Source organism: Anabrus simplex, chromosome 1 (assembly GCF_040414725.1).
Source record: "Anabrus simplex isolate iqAnaSimp1 chromosome 1, ASM4041472v1, whole genome shotgun sequence".
NCBI lineage: Eukaryota > Metazoa > Arthropoda > Insecta > Orthoptera > Tettigoniidae > Anabrus > Anabrus simplex.
The window spans coordinates 33,393,088-33,408,845 of record NC_090265.1 but is presented as its reverse complement, the minus strand read 5'-3'; positions in this window follow the sequence as shown (position 1 = coordinate 33,408,845).

The following is a 15,758-nucleotide window of genomic DNA, read 5'->3' as shown; positions in this document are numbered from 1 at the left end:
TGTGGTGTTCCTCTCAACCCTGGAACCTGTGACACCAGATGTCACACCATCAATATCTACTAGCGGTAAGCACAAAGTATTATGTTTCTAACTTTAATAGTTCAAAAGTAATGGTAAATTTTATTAAGTGATGCATGTTAAGAGGGCCGGGCATGAGAATGGCTGGTCCAGGCATTCAATTGTCCCGCTGAGAAGCAGGTACTGAACGTGTTAAGAAAGTAGAAGAGAAGGAGGGGGGCAAGGAGAAGGTGGTAGTTCTTCATGTTGGTACCAACAATGTAATGCAAGCAGGTACAGCTACCAATATACTTGGGGATTGTGGGATCTATTATTCGCACACTTTATCTTGGTGCATTTACACCCTAGTGCTGAATCGGTCGACCTAGGCGATCTTCGAGATTCGTACTGGCAACCTTTGAAACACAAACTATGAATCGCTTAAGCATCGTTGTGCGGCATCTGGCGTACACTTTACGTACTAGTACTGTTGTTGTTTACACAACAAAACCAAAGTATAGAATTCATGCTAGGAACAAGATTCGCATCGAGGAATGCTTTATAATGTTATATAATGTGTATGTGACATAGTTGTTGGCTTAAGATGATAACGGTTTAGAAATTTCATATTGATCGATCATATTCTCGATTCATTTCAGATTTCATTTTCATTCAGTTGCCAGCAGCAGGCAGCACTATCGATACCGGGACAGCTCCCTCTTTACTCCTCAACCCCGTACACAAATGCACCAAGATAAAGTGTGCGGATAATAGTTAATGCAGCACGGGAGTAGTTTAAGGAAGCTGAAATTGTTAACAGTTGAATACTGTGTAGGAAGGATACTGACTGGATGCTGATCAGGGATTTAAATGAGACTATGGAGCGGGTATGTCAGAAACCAGGAGTGAGATTTGTATATCCCAATGGGTGGGTAGGAGGTAGGAATTTGCGCTTTGATGGCCTTCACTTGAATCTCAGTGGTGCATATAAGTTTAGTAAATTCACAAAGGTTTGCAGACTGAACACCGAAAGGCATACCAGTCTATAAAAAGATGGATGAAGGATGGATAAACATGGTGTATTTATGCGGTTGACACCTTTTAGAAATAAATGATCTTATTGTCCTAAAATAAGGAATGAAGACAGGAGAATGAATAACCTGGAGTGCTTTGCTAAAAAGTGGTAGACACTTTGATGAAAGTGACATGAAATGAAAACATCAGATGTTCTGATAAATGCGTACGCCACTTGCCACACACTTTCACATTTGGATATAAATAACAACGCACAGCATTCATGAAAAATGCATACTTGATTAATAAACTGGCGTAAACTACCAACTGAAAGCGGTTGAGGCATGAAAAGATGCCCGACTAGGCCTATAATTTTAGTATAACGAAAAATAATAATCACTGTACACACACCACGCTAATAACATACCATCAACTGCACAATGGAAAATCCATCCCGTTTTCCACGTGTATCGAAGGAAACGCAATAGCCTATGAGATGTGGAGTAGAGATGGTAATTAACAAACGCGATCAAAAAATCAACAAACACCACTGACAGTTCACACCCCGGATAATGCGGTTAGAAGCCATCTTTAAACATTCCAAGGCGGCAAACCACAATAAAGAAATTTACCGCTTCAAGAAGTCCCATGTTTCACTTTAATACTAACTTTCTCCATTTCACTATTTGCTATTGCACCAAATTTCTTAGTAATAAGAGTATAGCTTTTCTTTAAATCTCAAAATTTGTAGTCATTACTTGTTTCAGTAAATATCGGAAGAATTCTACGCAACGGACGTGATTGATTGATTGATTGATTGATTGATTGATTGATTGATTGATTGATTGATTGATTGATTGATTGATTGATTGATTGATTGATTGATTGATTGATTGATTGATTGATTGATTGATTGATTGATTGATTGATTGATTGATGGATGGATGGATGGATTGATTGATTGATTGATTGATTGATTGATTGATTGATTGATTGATTGATTGATTGATTGATTGATTGATTGATTGATTGATTGATTGATTGATTGATTGATTGATTGATTGATTGATTGATTGATTGATTGATTGATTGATTGATTGATTGATTGATTGATTGATTGATTGATTGATTGATTGATTGATTGATTGATTGATTGATTGATTGATTGATTGATTGATTGATTGATTGATTGATTGATTGATTGATTGATTGATTGATTGATTGATTGATTGATTGATTGATTGATTGATTGATTGATTGATTGATTGATTGATTGTAGCCTTTGCTGGCTGGAGGAAATCCAAAGAAGGGCAGCTCGATTTGTTCTGGGTGATTTCCGACAAAAGAGTAACGTTGCAGGGATGTTGCAAGGTTTGGTTTGGGAGGAACTGAGAGAAGGAGGAAGAGCTGCTCGACTAAGTGGTGTGTTCCGAGCTGTCTGCGGAGAGATGGCGTGGAATGACATTAGTAGACGAATAAGTTTGAGTGACGTTTATAAAAGTAGGAAAGATAACAATATGAAGATAAAGTTGGAATTCAAGAGGACAAACTGGGGCAAATATTCATTTATAGGAAGGGGAGTTAGGGATTAGAATAACTTACCAAGGGAGACGTTCAATAAATTTCCAATTTCTTTGAAATCATTTATGAAAAGGCTAGGAAAGCAACAGATAGGGAATCTGCCACCTGGGCGAATGCCCTAAATGCAGATCAGTAGTGATTGATTGATTGGTTGATTGATTGATTGATTGATTGATTGATTGATTGATTGATTGATTGATTGATTGATTGATTGATTGATCTAGTGTTTACAGTGCACTATGTCTTCTGGTATGGGCTAGAGCATTTTTTTTACTTTCATTGATCTGTCTCTGTCTTATCCTTGGCTTTGACAATTTCAAAGTGACTGATGGATGAGCGATGCTAGTAATTCCATTCCTTCTGCAGCCAGTCCCTGCTATGAATGGTGTGAACATGTTGCTCATAGGGTCGATTGGTGCATGCATTTCAGTGGGCTCGGTAGACTGATATGTAAATGCAACTTCTGGCTCGGCGAGGAAAGCAACGGGAAACTACCTCGCTCCTCATTTCCCTAGTACGCCTCTTCAGTAATGCCTAGGTCATCTATGACAGCTGATGGCGGACTGAAGCAAGCTTCATTTACTGTATCTTCTCCTCCTGCGCGTGTTTTAGGACTTTGCCAAGAGCGCTACATACGGACTTCTGGGTACTTTCTAGGATTCATTCACGGCCGACTGGACTCCGACGCTCTAGCTAGCGAGCGCAGCGAAGGACTGAATTGGCCGTGATTCATCTAACGGCATTCTCCCAGTGCCATGGTAGTCGGCTATGCGTTCCACCAAATACAGTAGAGACAATACACGACACTTACGGATTTCGCCTTGCTAAAATGGGAGACAATTCGACGGTGGCGCTCCTAGTGACTTGACCTGAACAAATCCCGCTAAATTCAAATATCAATGGAAATGTATATACGGTAATGGATAAATAAATTACGTCTAGAAAGAAAGTGGTATTGAGATATTAACTTCGAAGTTGCTAAAGCAATTCTGGATAAATGAATGAAGAATTATTTAAAAGGTTATTATTCAAAGACTGAAATTAAACATATAAACAAGGTGTGAAATGGACTGCTGTGAAATGGCTTGATCTTTCATTTATGCATTACTTTTTTAGCTTTAGCATACCTGCCTGAAATCTTACGGTTGGATTTGTCTTTTTTCCTCATTTAAAAACATTGTATCATCACATTAAGACATTTGTCAATAAAAATATCGGCACATTCCTTACACATATGATGCAACGAATTCACATTTAATAGCTGGACAATTTTCCTCTTAACATGGAGCCTACTAACAGAAAGAAAATCTATAAAATCCCGGCTTTAATCTGAGAAGAAGGATAAAAGAAAGAAAAGTTTGAAAATGTTGTCGATAGTGATGCTTTGAGGAAAATTTACGTACAATTAGAGTAAAAATGTAACATACCCTTGGCTGTATTGTCGAGGATTTCTAAAGTCGCTGGCCTGGAAATGATCTGAACAGATCTTATAATTCTTATATATGCGTAACGTCCCTTCTTTCTTGTACACCTTATCCAAATCGCTTGTGTGACATTTCAAAACCCACAGATCACACCTACAACAACACATCAGTATTGAAGGTTAACTGCTGCACTATACAATAAAATATGCGTATTGCATTTTATGCCAGTTAAAATATGGGTCGAGCAGGTCAGAAGATTATGAAGTACCATAAAAATCTCTGTCACTGGAAGAACATATATGCAAACACAATATTACTTACATTTTCTTGTCACGAGGGAACCTGAAGAACGACCGCGCATTTTTCTCTACTTCGTAATTACTGCAGCCAAACACAGCACATACCTTTCCCCTCATGTTGAGAGGAGATATCAAGGAATGACACACGCTACTATTTAATTATGTCAACTCACTGAAAACGCATAAATAACACCAAAAACTTCGCACAAAAATACACGTGCTCTTATGACAGAATCAGTACCGTTCAGGTCTATCCGCTAGAGTGAGCTCCAATAGCTGTCCCTCGATATCTCGCTCAGTGTCGCGTATTGTCTCTACTATATTTGGTTCCACTTTGAATGCATTCTCTTCATTCTCGATTTAGTGTTTGCGTGGCAACACTGATTGGGTGATTGGAAATATTCTTTGCGATTCTTTGGTCATGTGTGGAGTCTCGTCCGCGACATCGTACCGTACGGTTCGTTGTGTTCGAGGTTTCGTGTTTGGTGTCTGCAGTTTCTAGAACTTACTCCTGCGTTCGAGTGATAGCTTGCGTGTGATTGTGCAGTGGTGGCATGAGTTCTGATAGTGGAGGTACTCGGGACTTTCATCCCGCGTCAAATAGTAATGTTGAACGGGAAGAAGAAGTGAAAATGGATACAAACGTGAATGATAGTTCTCCTCCTACCCCTTCGTTGAAAACTTCAACTCAATGCAATACTAACCCTCCCCCTCCTGTTCAACCTCCTAATACTAGTGCATGTAATTTATACCCATTAAACCACCCAGGACCGTATCTTGTTTTTGTTTCATCCAAACAAGGTAATAACATTGGCAACCTACACCCTATGGCTATAGGGCGTTTACTCCATGAAAGGAACTTTCCTGTTAAATCCATCCAGTATAAAGGCCGTAACAGGATTCAGGTAAACTTTCACTCTCCTAATCATGCTAATGACTTTCTGCAGAATAAGTTCCTTGATACACACAAGTTGCATGCCTTTATTCCTCACTCCAATATCTTCCGCGTAGGCATTATACGCGGTGTTGAGAAAGATCTAACTGAATCCGATATTCTTACTTTACTACAGAGTGACGTCAAAGTTCATTCAGTTCATCGCCTACGCCGTAAATCCCTCCAAGATGGTCAGGCAGTATATCTACCTACCGGCTCCGTAAAGATTGTTTTTTGCTCCAAAACGTTGCCCAAATATGTTTCAATCTATCATGTAATGTTAGAAGTCAATCCCTTTATATTTTACCCCATTATTTGTTCCAAATGCCAGCGTTATGGACATACCATACGCAATTGCCAGTCCACTAACTTTCGCTGTCGCAACTGTGGTTTGAATCATCCTACCTCAGACTGCCTTGCTAATGTCAAATTATGTGTACATTGCAATCGGGAACACGAAACGGGTTCATCAGATTGTGCTGTTCATCAGAAGCAAGTGGAAATCAAAAAACTCATGTGCACTGATAACATCTCCTTCTCAGAAGCTTCTGCTCGACTATTTCCACCTACTTATTCTGAGTATAATAACATTCAACAATTTCCTCCCCTACCCTCTCAACATCCTTCTCCTATACCAGACGCCCCTCGCAAACGCAAATTCACACAAGTGATTGTTAAGGATTTGCCACCTAAACCTTCTCCCGGCTATGATAGAGCTGCGTATCTCCAGCTAGTGCAATCCACTACATCCTCTCGCCCCTCTCAATCTCTGAGTTATCAATACCCCATTCAACCCAGTCAGCCCACTCCCTCAACATCGAGCCCGTCAATGCCTCTGCAACCCGCACAGCATCCTCAAACAGGTACTCCACTCCCTCAGCGGGAACATGTTCATCAGTGTGTTCTCAATCTTCTCCTGCAGTTTACTCAACTAATTGGAGATCACCCCAATATCTTACCAGTTATTAGTCAACTTCGCGAAAGTTTACACCTTACCTTTAATAATGGTAGTACGCATCCTTCAATGGAATGCTAGGAGCCTACAAAATAAACAATACGAATTCAAAATTCTCATGCACGAAACATCTCCTCATATAGTCGATTTGCAAGAAACTTGGTTTTCTCATACAACTCACTTTTATTTTCCAGGATATTCTATCGAACGCCATGACGGACCAGGATTTGATGGTGTCGCACTTATGATACATACTTCGTTATCGTACACTCCATTACATCTACAATACATATTACCAAATACCTATTCCCCAGGTCTTATATATCAGAACACGTATGTTATAAACTTGTATAATCCCCCTGATAACTACATCTCTTTTGCCCAATGGTTCAAATTTTTTAATCAGTTTCCACCTGATACCCAACTGTTGTTTTTGGGAGATGTCAATATTCATCATACTCAGTGGGGAGCCCCGCTCAACACCTCCAAAGGCACACAGTTCTTACATGCTGTGACTCAACATAATCTCTTGCTTCTGAACGATGGTTCCCCTACCAGGCTCACTCCTCCTGGTTCGTTGCCTAGTGCAGTCGATCTATCACTTTGCCGCAACTCCATTGCCTCTATAACCACGTGGCGGGTACTCAGTGACACTCATACAAGTGATCACGTTCCTATCCTCATTACTTATGGCCATGGGTATATTACTAAAAACCCACTTAACGACCATTATATCGCTCCGCTACGTTCCCTGAAACAGTTCAATGCTTCGTGCTTTAACTCCTACATGGTAACCCAATTGGAGACCTTCCCTGTAACAGAATTATCCTATCACTCACTGCTCAAACTAATAACACAGTATCTGGACCTATACCATCCTTTTACACCACCATCAAACTCCATGACAACTGGTGCCTCTCAATTAAAGTGGTGGGACAGTGAATGTCACCAATTAATCCTTAAACGCAAGAGACTCTTCAAAATTTATCGTAAAACTCTAACCCCTGCACACTACTTTCACCTCAAACATCATATTGCTCATATCAAACGTGTATTCAATCAAAAACGACGACAGGCCTGGAAAACTTTTATATCCTCTTTCCATAACCATCTTTCTGCATCTCAATTATGGAATGCTATCCGTGCTCTCACCCGAGCTTCCACTCACGTCCCACGCCCTCAAATCCCGCCGACTATTCTGAATGACTTTCTAAGGTCCCTCACTCCAGATCATGCACTTCCACCTTATACTCCAGCTATCTCTGCTTCCACTCGTCAGTGTTCAGTCCTTTCACGTCCCATCACTCTCCCTGAGCTCACGTCCGTTCTTTATTCCTGCAAATCATCCACTCCCGGTCCTGATTATATCTCTTATGCCATGTTACAACAGTTGCCGACCAAAGCCCTACACGTGCTTGTTCAGTACTTTAATTTTGTGTTACATACTACGACTCCTCCTCCCGAGTGGAACACTTTTTTCCTCGTTCCGGTTCCAAAGCCTCGACGTCCAATGACCTCCCCTCACAATATTAGGGGACTGATTTTGCCGTCTTGTATACGCAAACTATTTCTCAAACTCCTGCTCCAAAGGTTTCTCTGGTACTTAGAATATTATTCCCTCCTTCCCAAGTATCAGTATGCTTACTGTAAGGGTCGAAATGCTCAGGATGCGATCAATATGCTTATAATAGACATCTTATTAGCTAAATCTCGAAAAGAACACACTATTGCTGTCTTCCTCGATATACGAGGTGCCTTTGATTCCGTCCCCCTGAATATGTTATGGGATGTGTTATCACAGAAAGGCATCCCAACCACCTTCATAACTCTTCTACGTCATCTGTTAACGTCTCGCACTCTAATCTTCAAACCTCCTCTCACTACGCCATCCCCTCGTCAAGCTACTGTCGGCGTCCCTCAAGGTGATATCTTCAGTGGAATACTGTTTGCTTTATATTTATCCGGCCTCGAACAACTTGCCCTCCAATCTGCCCGAATTCTTATGTATGCCGACGACATAGTTCTCTACTTTTCCCATAAAGACGTAGATGTTGCTCGCAAATGCATAACACGGCTGCTCATTCAAGTTCAGTCCTGGTTACACACTCATGGGTTCTCTTTATCACCCGATAAATGCTCTGCAGTAATCTTTACTACCAAGCGGGTTTACAACTCCGAGCCTTTACTGTTCGATACTTATGAAATTCCCATACGTTCGCACCATAAATATCTTGGCATTATCCTTGACCGTAAATTACAATTTTCCCAACATATACAACACCTACGCAACTGTACTACCACGTATATTAACCTCCTAAAATCCATTACACGTCGTTCGTGGGGAGCTGATCCTGCTACAGCAAAATTAGTCTACTGCTCCACCATCCGAGCTCGTTTCGACTACTGTGCACATATAATTGATCTTGCATCACCATCTGCCCTTCAATCCCTCAACACAATTCAAAACCAAGCACTACGAGTTTGTTTTGGTGCGTTGTCTACCACACCTACTAATGCCTTATTAGTTGAAACTGGTGACCCTCCTCTTCTCCTTCGACGCAGATTTCTAGCATCTAAGTATCTCCTCAAACGACTTCTCGTGCTCTCCAATAACCTTTTCCCCAAAATACAATTATTCGCTCAATCATTCTCAACACCTATCACACCTCCTTGCCGAGCCCCTGCCTTAATTTGGGCATTTGAGTCTGTCTCCCATTTTAAATCTACTATTATTCGTAGTCATGTGCTACCATACTATTCTGTGGCATACGACGTGATTCAATATACTCCTACTATTATTCATTCTAAAGAATCTTCTTTTGCTATGCTCCCTTACCGGCTTTCATTTTTTCCTCTACATTCTAAAAAAGTTCGCATTTCATCCAATAATGCCTGTCCCAATTTTTATACTGATGGATTAAAAAATTCTTGTGGTGTCGGTGCTGCTTTTTATTACGAACAGACTCAGTATGCTGAATTGTTTCACTTATCGTCCCACTTTTCTATTTTTTCGGCTGAACTCCTTACCATACGACAAACATTACTATACATCAAACATTCATCCATACAATCTGCTAATATATTCACTGACTCTCTCTCCGTGCTCCAAACACTAAAATCTAACAAGTTTACGCTGAACTGGTATATTTATAATGTCAAACACATCCTCTTCAATTTACACCAATCAGGTATCCAAATAACCCTCATTTGGATACCTGCACATAAGAACATACCAGGCAATGAACGAGCCGATCGCTTAGCGAAAGAGGCTTCCCTCTTATCTACAACCCCAGCTACATTTTCTGTTCCAGCCACAGATTTCGTATCTCTCCTCAAATCACAACAACTTCTTCTTCTTCTTCTTCTTGAAAGGTGTGGTTGGACTCATGTGTTATCGTCCAGTCACGAAAATCACAACAACGACAAATATGGCAAGACACATGGACAACATCTGCATGTCAGAAGGGCAAATTCTATCATAGTCTCCAACCCATACTACCTACTACTTTCTGGTATCAACACGCCACCTACACTCGTCGTCATATCATCAATATCATACGTCTTCGCTTTAATCATTCCCTTACACCTCTCTATAAATTTCGATTTCGCTTACAACCGCATCCCCTATGCCATTGTGGATCTGTAGATGCTGATATCAAATACTTTAATATGATAATACCGGACAGCTTGCTGTCTTCAGCGAGAAAGCCGATAGTGCTGCTACCTACATGGCTTGGTGTGACCAACTCTTCAAAAACATATTGCCATCTCTATGATTATTGGCGCACTGCCGTGTTGTTTATAACGTATCGGTGTTTGTCACTAAATAATCTTACATTGCAGTTATATTCCAAGAAAAGTGTTATGCGCTGAACAAATTACCCAGCAAGATAATGGGCATGGGAACTGATAAGGACCGCACGTATTAAAAAAATAATGACCTCGCATCTGTGTTGAGGTTACATTCTATGCCCCTCGTATTAAGAAATTCAATCAAATATCCTACAGAAATGTTAGTGGGACGTAAAACCAATAATATTAACAAATATGCAACTCTAGTATACACAAGCTTGAGGGTCCATATTGTTAAACAGTGCCATAAATTTCACAACCGAAAACCTGTGGGCCTGTAGCGTAATGGTTATCGCGGTAGTCTTGAAATTGAAAATTGAAGGCCATGAGTTTCGAATCCAGTCACCTTTTCTTTTACTGTAAGAAAATAATAATAATAATAATAATAATAATAATAATAATAATAATAATAATAATAATAATAATAATAATAATAATAATAATAATAATAATAATAATACTTTTCTTTACGTCCCACTAAGTTCTTTTACGGTTTTCGGAGCCGCCGAGGTGCCGGAATATAGTCCCGCAGGAATTCTTTTACTTGCCAGTAAATCTACCTACACGAGGCTGACGTATTTGAGCACCTTCAAATACCACCGGACTGAGCCAGGATAGGACCTGCTAAATTGGATCAGAAGGCCATTGTATCAACCGTCTGAACCACTCAGCCCTGCGTAAGAAGATTATTTCAGAGTATTATTGGCATAAGCTTGAGCACCAGTCCAACTAATTTAATACGTGTGTATGGTAATTCTTCATGCATAAATTTGTGAAAGAGACTTTAGGAAATTCTGAACGCTTCATCCTTGTCAGGAACATCGTAGTTCACTCACGTAACCCAAATATGTGTTATATATATATTATGTATGTCTGTCTTCAGAAGTAAAACAGAAAATTCAAAGAACAGCAAAAGCGAGATAGCAGCGTGAGGTTGAGTTGCTCTGTACAGTTCGGGAAGATCGGCCGTACCGAAGAAAAATAATAATAAGAAGAAGTCAACATAATGGACTAAACTACTGTTTCTTAATTACAGCTTCTTCTCTTTCCCAAAATCTTAATAAATCATGGATGCTGTTATCTGCCCCCTTTGGCGCTTTGGCTGAATGGTTAGCGCTTCGTGCCGCCCGCCCCCCCCCCCTGTTCATTCTTCGGAGTGTTGGACCTGTTCCATTACCCTTCTGATTAGTGTTAGTAGAGGATAGCTGGCCAGTTGTACTTCCTCTTAAAATAATCACCACCACGGAATGGTCAGCGTACTGGCCTTCGGTTCAGAGGGCCCTGGTACGATTCCCGGCTGAGTCGGAGATTTTAATCGCGTCTGTGAATTCCTGTAGATCGAGGGCTACGGGTTTATGTTCGTATTCATACTCATCTTGAAGTATATACAACACATCATACGAAAAACAACCATAAAAACACGCAATAGTGAGTACGGTATATATACCTCCACATATGATTGGTGTTATGAAAGGCATCCGGCCGGAAAACTAGGCTAAGTCCATACAAAATCCTGCGCTATGTAATTGAGAAAAGGCTAGAAAGAAGAGAAGAGTGTAGTTATTAAATATTTTCCCCAGAGGCTGGGTGGATCCTCAAACAGATTCTGCTTTATAATTTTTAAGACATGGCGAAAGGTACGGCTAACATAATGCTCGTTTGGAGGTTTATGAAGGAGGAATTTCATATTTTAAAATTTCATTCTTAATTATTATGATTATTCAATTATTTTAACAAAATACTTCCAATGAGTGTAGTGCATTCCTCTCAGCTTTAGCATAGCCAAGTATGCAGTTCACACCAACACGCTAGATGTCACCACCGTCGCTGTTCGCACTCCACTCAATGCTGTTGAGATAGAGCTGTCCGGTATTGGTGTATTAAAGTATTTGCTGATATCAATCATCTCTTTTTTCAATGCCCATTGTACAACTCTCCTCGCCGCTGCCTGTACTCCAACTTAATACAATACAATTATCCACTCCCCTCGTCAATTGCATGTCTCGTCTACAAGCCCTCTCCCACAATCATACGTATCTTAAATCAGTTTTTAGATCACTCTAATTTACAACTCTAACCCCACTTTCCCACAATACATTGACACTACTTACATATTTCATCATATTCTCATTTGCCTTCCGCCCTCCCTAACGCCTCCTCTTCAAACAAGACACATAACTACCGTTTATTCTCATCTCCCCCTCCACCGATCGCGTGTACATTTTCATCAACGAGCTAGCTAGCTCGTTGATTTTCATTGATGTTCATATCAACACACTGTCGCCCCTCTTCATCTTTTGTTTACGATTTCACTGACACTTTGCCCCCTCCACATCCCCCCCATATACGTTGCTCAGATAGTTCTTTCCATCTGTCCAAAGTCCTATACTCTCACATATATCCACCCCTCCGTCGTTCCCCTGCCCTCTTCTGCTTGTCCCTTATATGTTGGCCCGGTGTGTATGTTTTGTAGAAGTCGCTGAGACGGCCACTCTAGCGTGAAGATTAGTATACCTTGTGTCCCTGTGCTTTTCCTATATCTCCTAATCTTGTATACGTATTTCCTCACTCTCAATTGTCTAGGTGATACGTCTTTTCCTGAACTACTTCAAGTGCTTTGAACCCATTTTGTGAGTCTGCTGCATGGTCTACTTCCCTCAATCTTCAAGTACTTCGTACTCAGAAAACATTGTCAACTGCATTGGTGTACTCCAGGACGAATAGAAATGAATAGTGTGACGACTCCCTCTGAATCACATGTTAACAGCACCGCCGTCTCGATCCTCTTATACTGCCTGCTCTATGCCACTAGTTTAACACAGGAAGGCGCGACTACCATTAGTTCTCCAAATCGCCGTAAGAGTGCAGCAGTAGACGCACAATCTTCGCTGTCAGTGTGGATGTAGCACTGTATTATTAGTGCATGAATGTGTGTGAAAACCTGAGTTATTTTGTACAAGAGTAAACGTGTCTAGTCACTTTCGTTCGTACGAGATATATTTAGAATAGAACTGTGAAATGAATTAATCATGTTATGTTTATAGATATTTCAAAAGTGATTTTATGGTGTTGGTACTTGTTTCTTTCCGTTCGTGCAAGATATATTTTTCGTAGAGCTGAAACTTCAGATTCTTTCCCCGAAATATTCAACTGTTGTATACCATGTTGCCAATCTCGGCAAGGTTGTTCGCAGCCAGAAAATATACGACTCCATGAAATACAGTCTAGAAGAGAATCGAGAGAAAAGCGGCTGTCGGCTTTATCTAGGCAAGGACCTAATGAAGGAAGTAATTGGATATCCTCAGATTACTCTCGCATCTGTGTCTTTACACCTTATTTCAGAATTTGATGGAGCCTCCGCGGCTCAGGCGGTAGACGCCGGCCTCTCACCGCTGCGTTCTGTGGTTCAAATCCCGGTCACTCCATGTGAGATTTGTGCTGGACAAAGCGGAGACGGGACAGGTTTTTCTCCGGATACTCCGATTTTCCCTGTCATATTTAATTCCAGAAACACTCTCGAATATCATTTCATTTCATCTGTCATTCATTAATCATTGCCCCGGAGGGGTGCGACAGGCTTCGCCAGCCGGCACAATTCCTATCCTCCCTGCTAGATGGGGGCTTCATTCATTCCATTCCTGGCCCGGTCGAATGACTGGAAAGAGGCTGCGGGGTTTTTTTCCAGAAGGTGATTAAAGCCGTGGAGGATAGTGGATTCCTTGTGATAAAAATTGTGACGGACAATCACAAAACGCCTTCATTTTTAGACATTTTGGACAACCTCAGATATTCAGACGATAAAATTCCAATCAAACTAGAAACAGGAAATCAAATCCTAACTTGCGGGTACTAGGTTCGTGTTGTTGAAGAGAGGATGGAGTGTGACATTTGTGTCAGCAACATCTCACTGCCTAGAACTTCGACACCTCTAAATGGAACTGATTATACATCAGGACAGAGAAGGAGTTCGATACCCAAAACCTAGTTTTGTTGCTCTGGTGAAGCATCTCCAGGAGTTCGTTTAAACTGATGTGCCCTATTGTCGAAGTCTTTCAAGCGTATGAGCGTAATACGAGGACTTGCGACGTCTTCCCTTTCAGAATACCGGGCGAGTTGGCCGTGCGGTTAGGAGCGCGCAGCTATGAGCTTGCATCCGGGAGATAGTGGGTTCGAACCCCACGGTCGGCAGCTCTGAAGTTGGTTTCCCGTGGTTTCCCATTTTCACACCAGGCAAATTATGGGCTGTACCTTAATTAAGGCCACGGCCGCTTCCTTCCCATTCCTAGGCCTTTACTATCCCATCATAGCCATAAGACCCATCTGTATCGGTGCGACGTAAAACAAATATTTTTTAAAAAACTTTCAGAATGTGTTTTATTACAGTGTGAGGTCAAAGAACATCAGCAAAATGTTAGTGATATTATCCTAACCAAGTTCGTAAGACCTCTATTATTTGATTTTGCGTTGGCAAGAACACAAAAAGCACGGTACCACTCTAAGCGTTCGTCCAGGAAAATCTTTAAATTGTGCATGAAGAGGCCAACTGCGACTTCGTGCAGGTAATATTGCCGATATTTAATATTACTGATGTAATTTACGAGCTTCAGTGAACATATGACCATACTGCATAGTGTTTTGTAGGCTGTCGTCATTAGAATAAGTTTAGACCATTGTGCGTCTATGTCTGCCATCTAGCGGAGAAATTTTGTCGCAGCGTAGTCGCAAAAAGGCTCGCATAGAGCAGGCAGTATAGGAGGATCGAGACGGCGGTGGTTAACAGACACGGTGTACATGTTCTCCGCCACCTGCAGCGCTGCTGTCGGTAAAAGGGCCAAGTACGCGCGCTTTTCGTCGGCTTACTGTGGAAGTGTGCAAACAGTTTGTGGTCTTTTTCAGCAGTTTTATACATTCTCCAGTTCTATAAGTGCAAAATAGCTGGCATTAACTTTTCATGAACTGAAAAGTGAGAAGTAGGATGTATACTTTGACATATGCTTCAATTTAATACCGCATGTAAATATGCCTACAACTTGCAATGTCCCGGGTTGTAATTCGGGTTACAATAAACATTCGAATGATAAGAGTCATTTTTGTTTCACCCCCAAAAGATCCCACCCTGTTCTCAAAGTGGTCGAAGGCTATCCCACGTCAACATCTGCCTTAAAGTGATAGTACCCTTAACATAATTTTTCAGTCAGATTAGAGCCATGGCAAAAGCTGGTTGTCAAAGAGAATGCCAAAATCACAAGAACATCTCAGGAAAAAAATTACAGCACGCTTACCTTTGATCAGCCACAATTACCTTTTTCATTTTTTTTTTTTTTTTTTTTTTTTTTTTTTTGCTAGTTGCTCTACGTCGCACCGACACAGATAGGTCTTATAGCAACGATAGGATAGGATAGGCCTAGGATTTGGAAGGAAGCAGCCGTGGCCTTAATTAAGGTACAGCCCCAGAATTTGCCTGGTGTGAAAATGGGAAACCACGGAAAACCATCTTCAGGGCTGCCGACAGTGGGATTCGAACCCACTATCTCCCGGATGCAAGCTCACAGCCGCGTGCCCCTAACCGCACAGCCAACTAGCTCGGTCCACCATTATAAAGTTGGGAAGATGAACAAATAGCTCCTTTCACCAGTTCAAAAATTAATGTCATTCATCAGTTCTGTAGGTATATTGTTAAACATGCAAGCGAAGTGATAGGC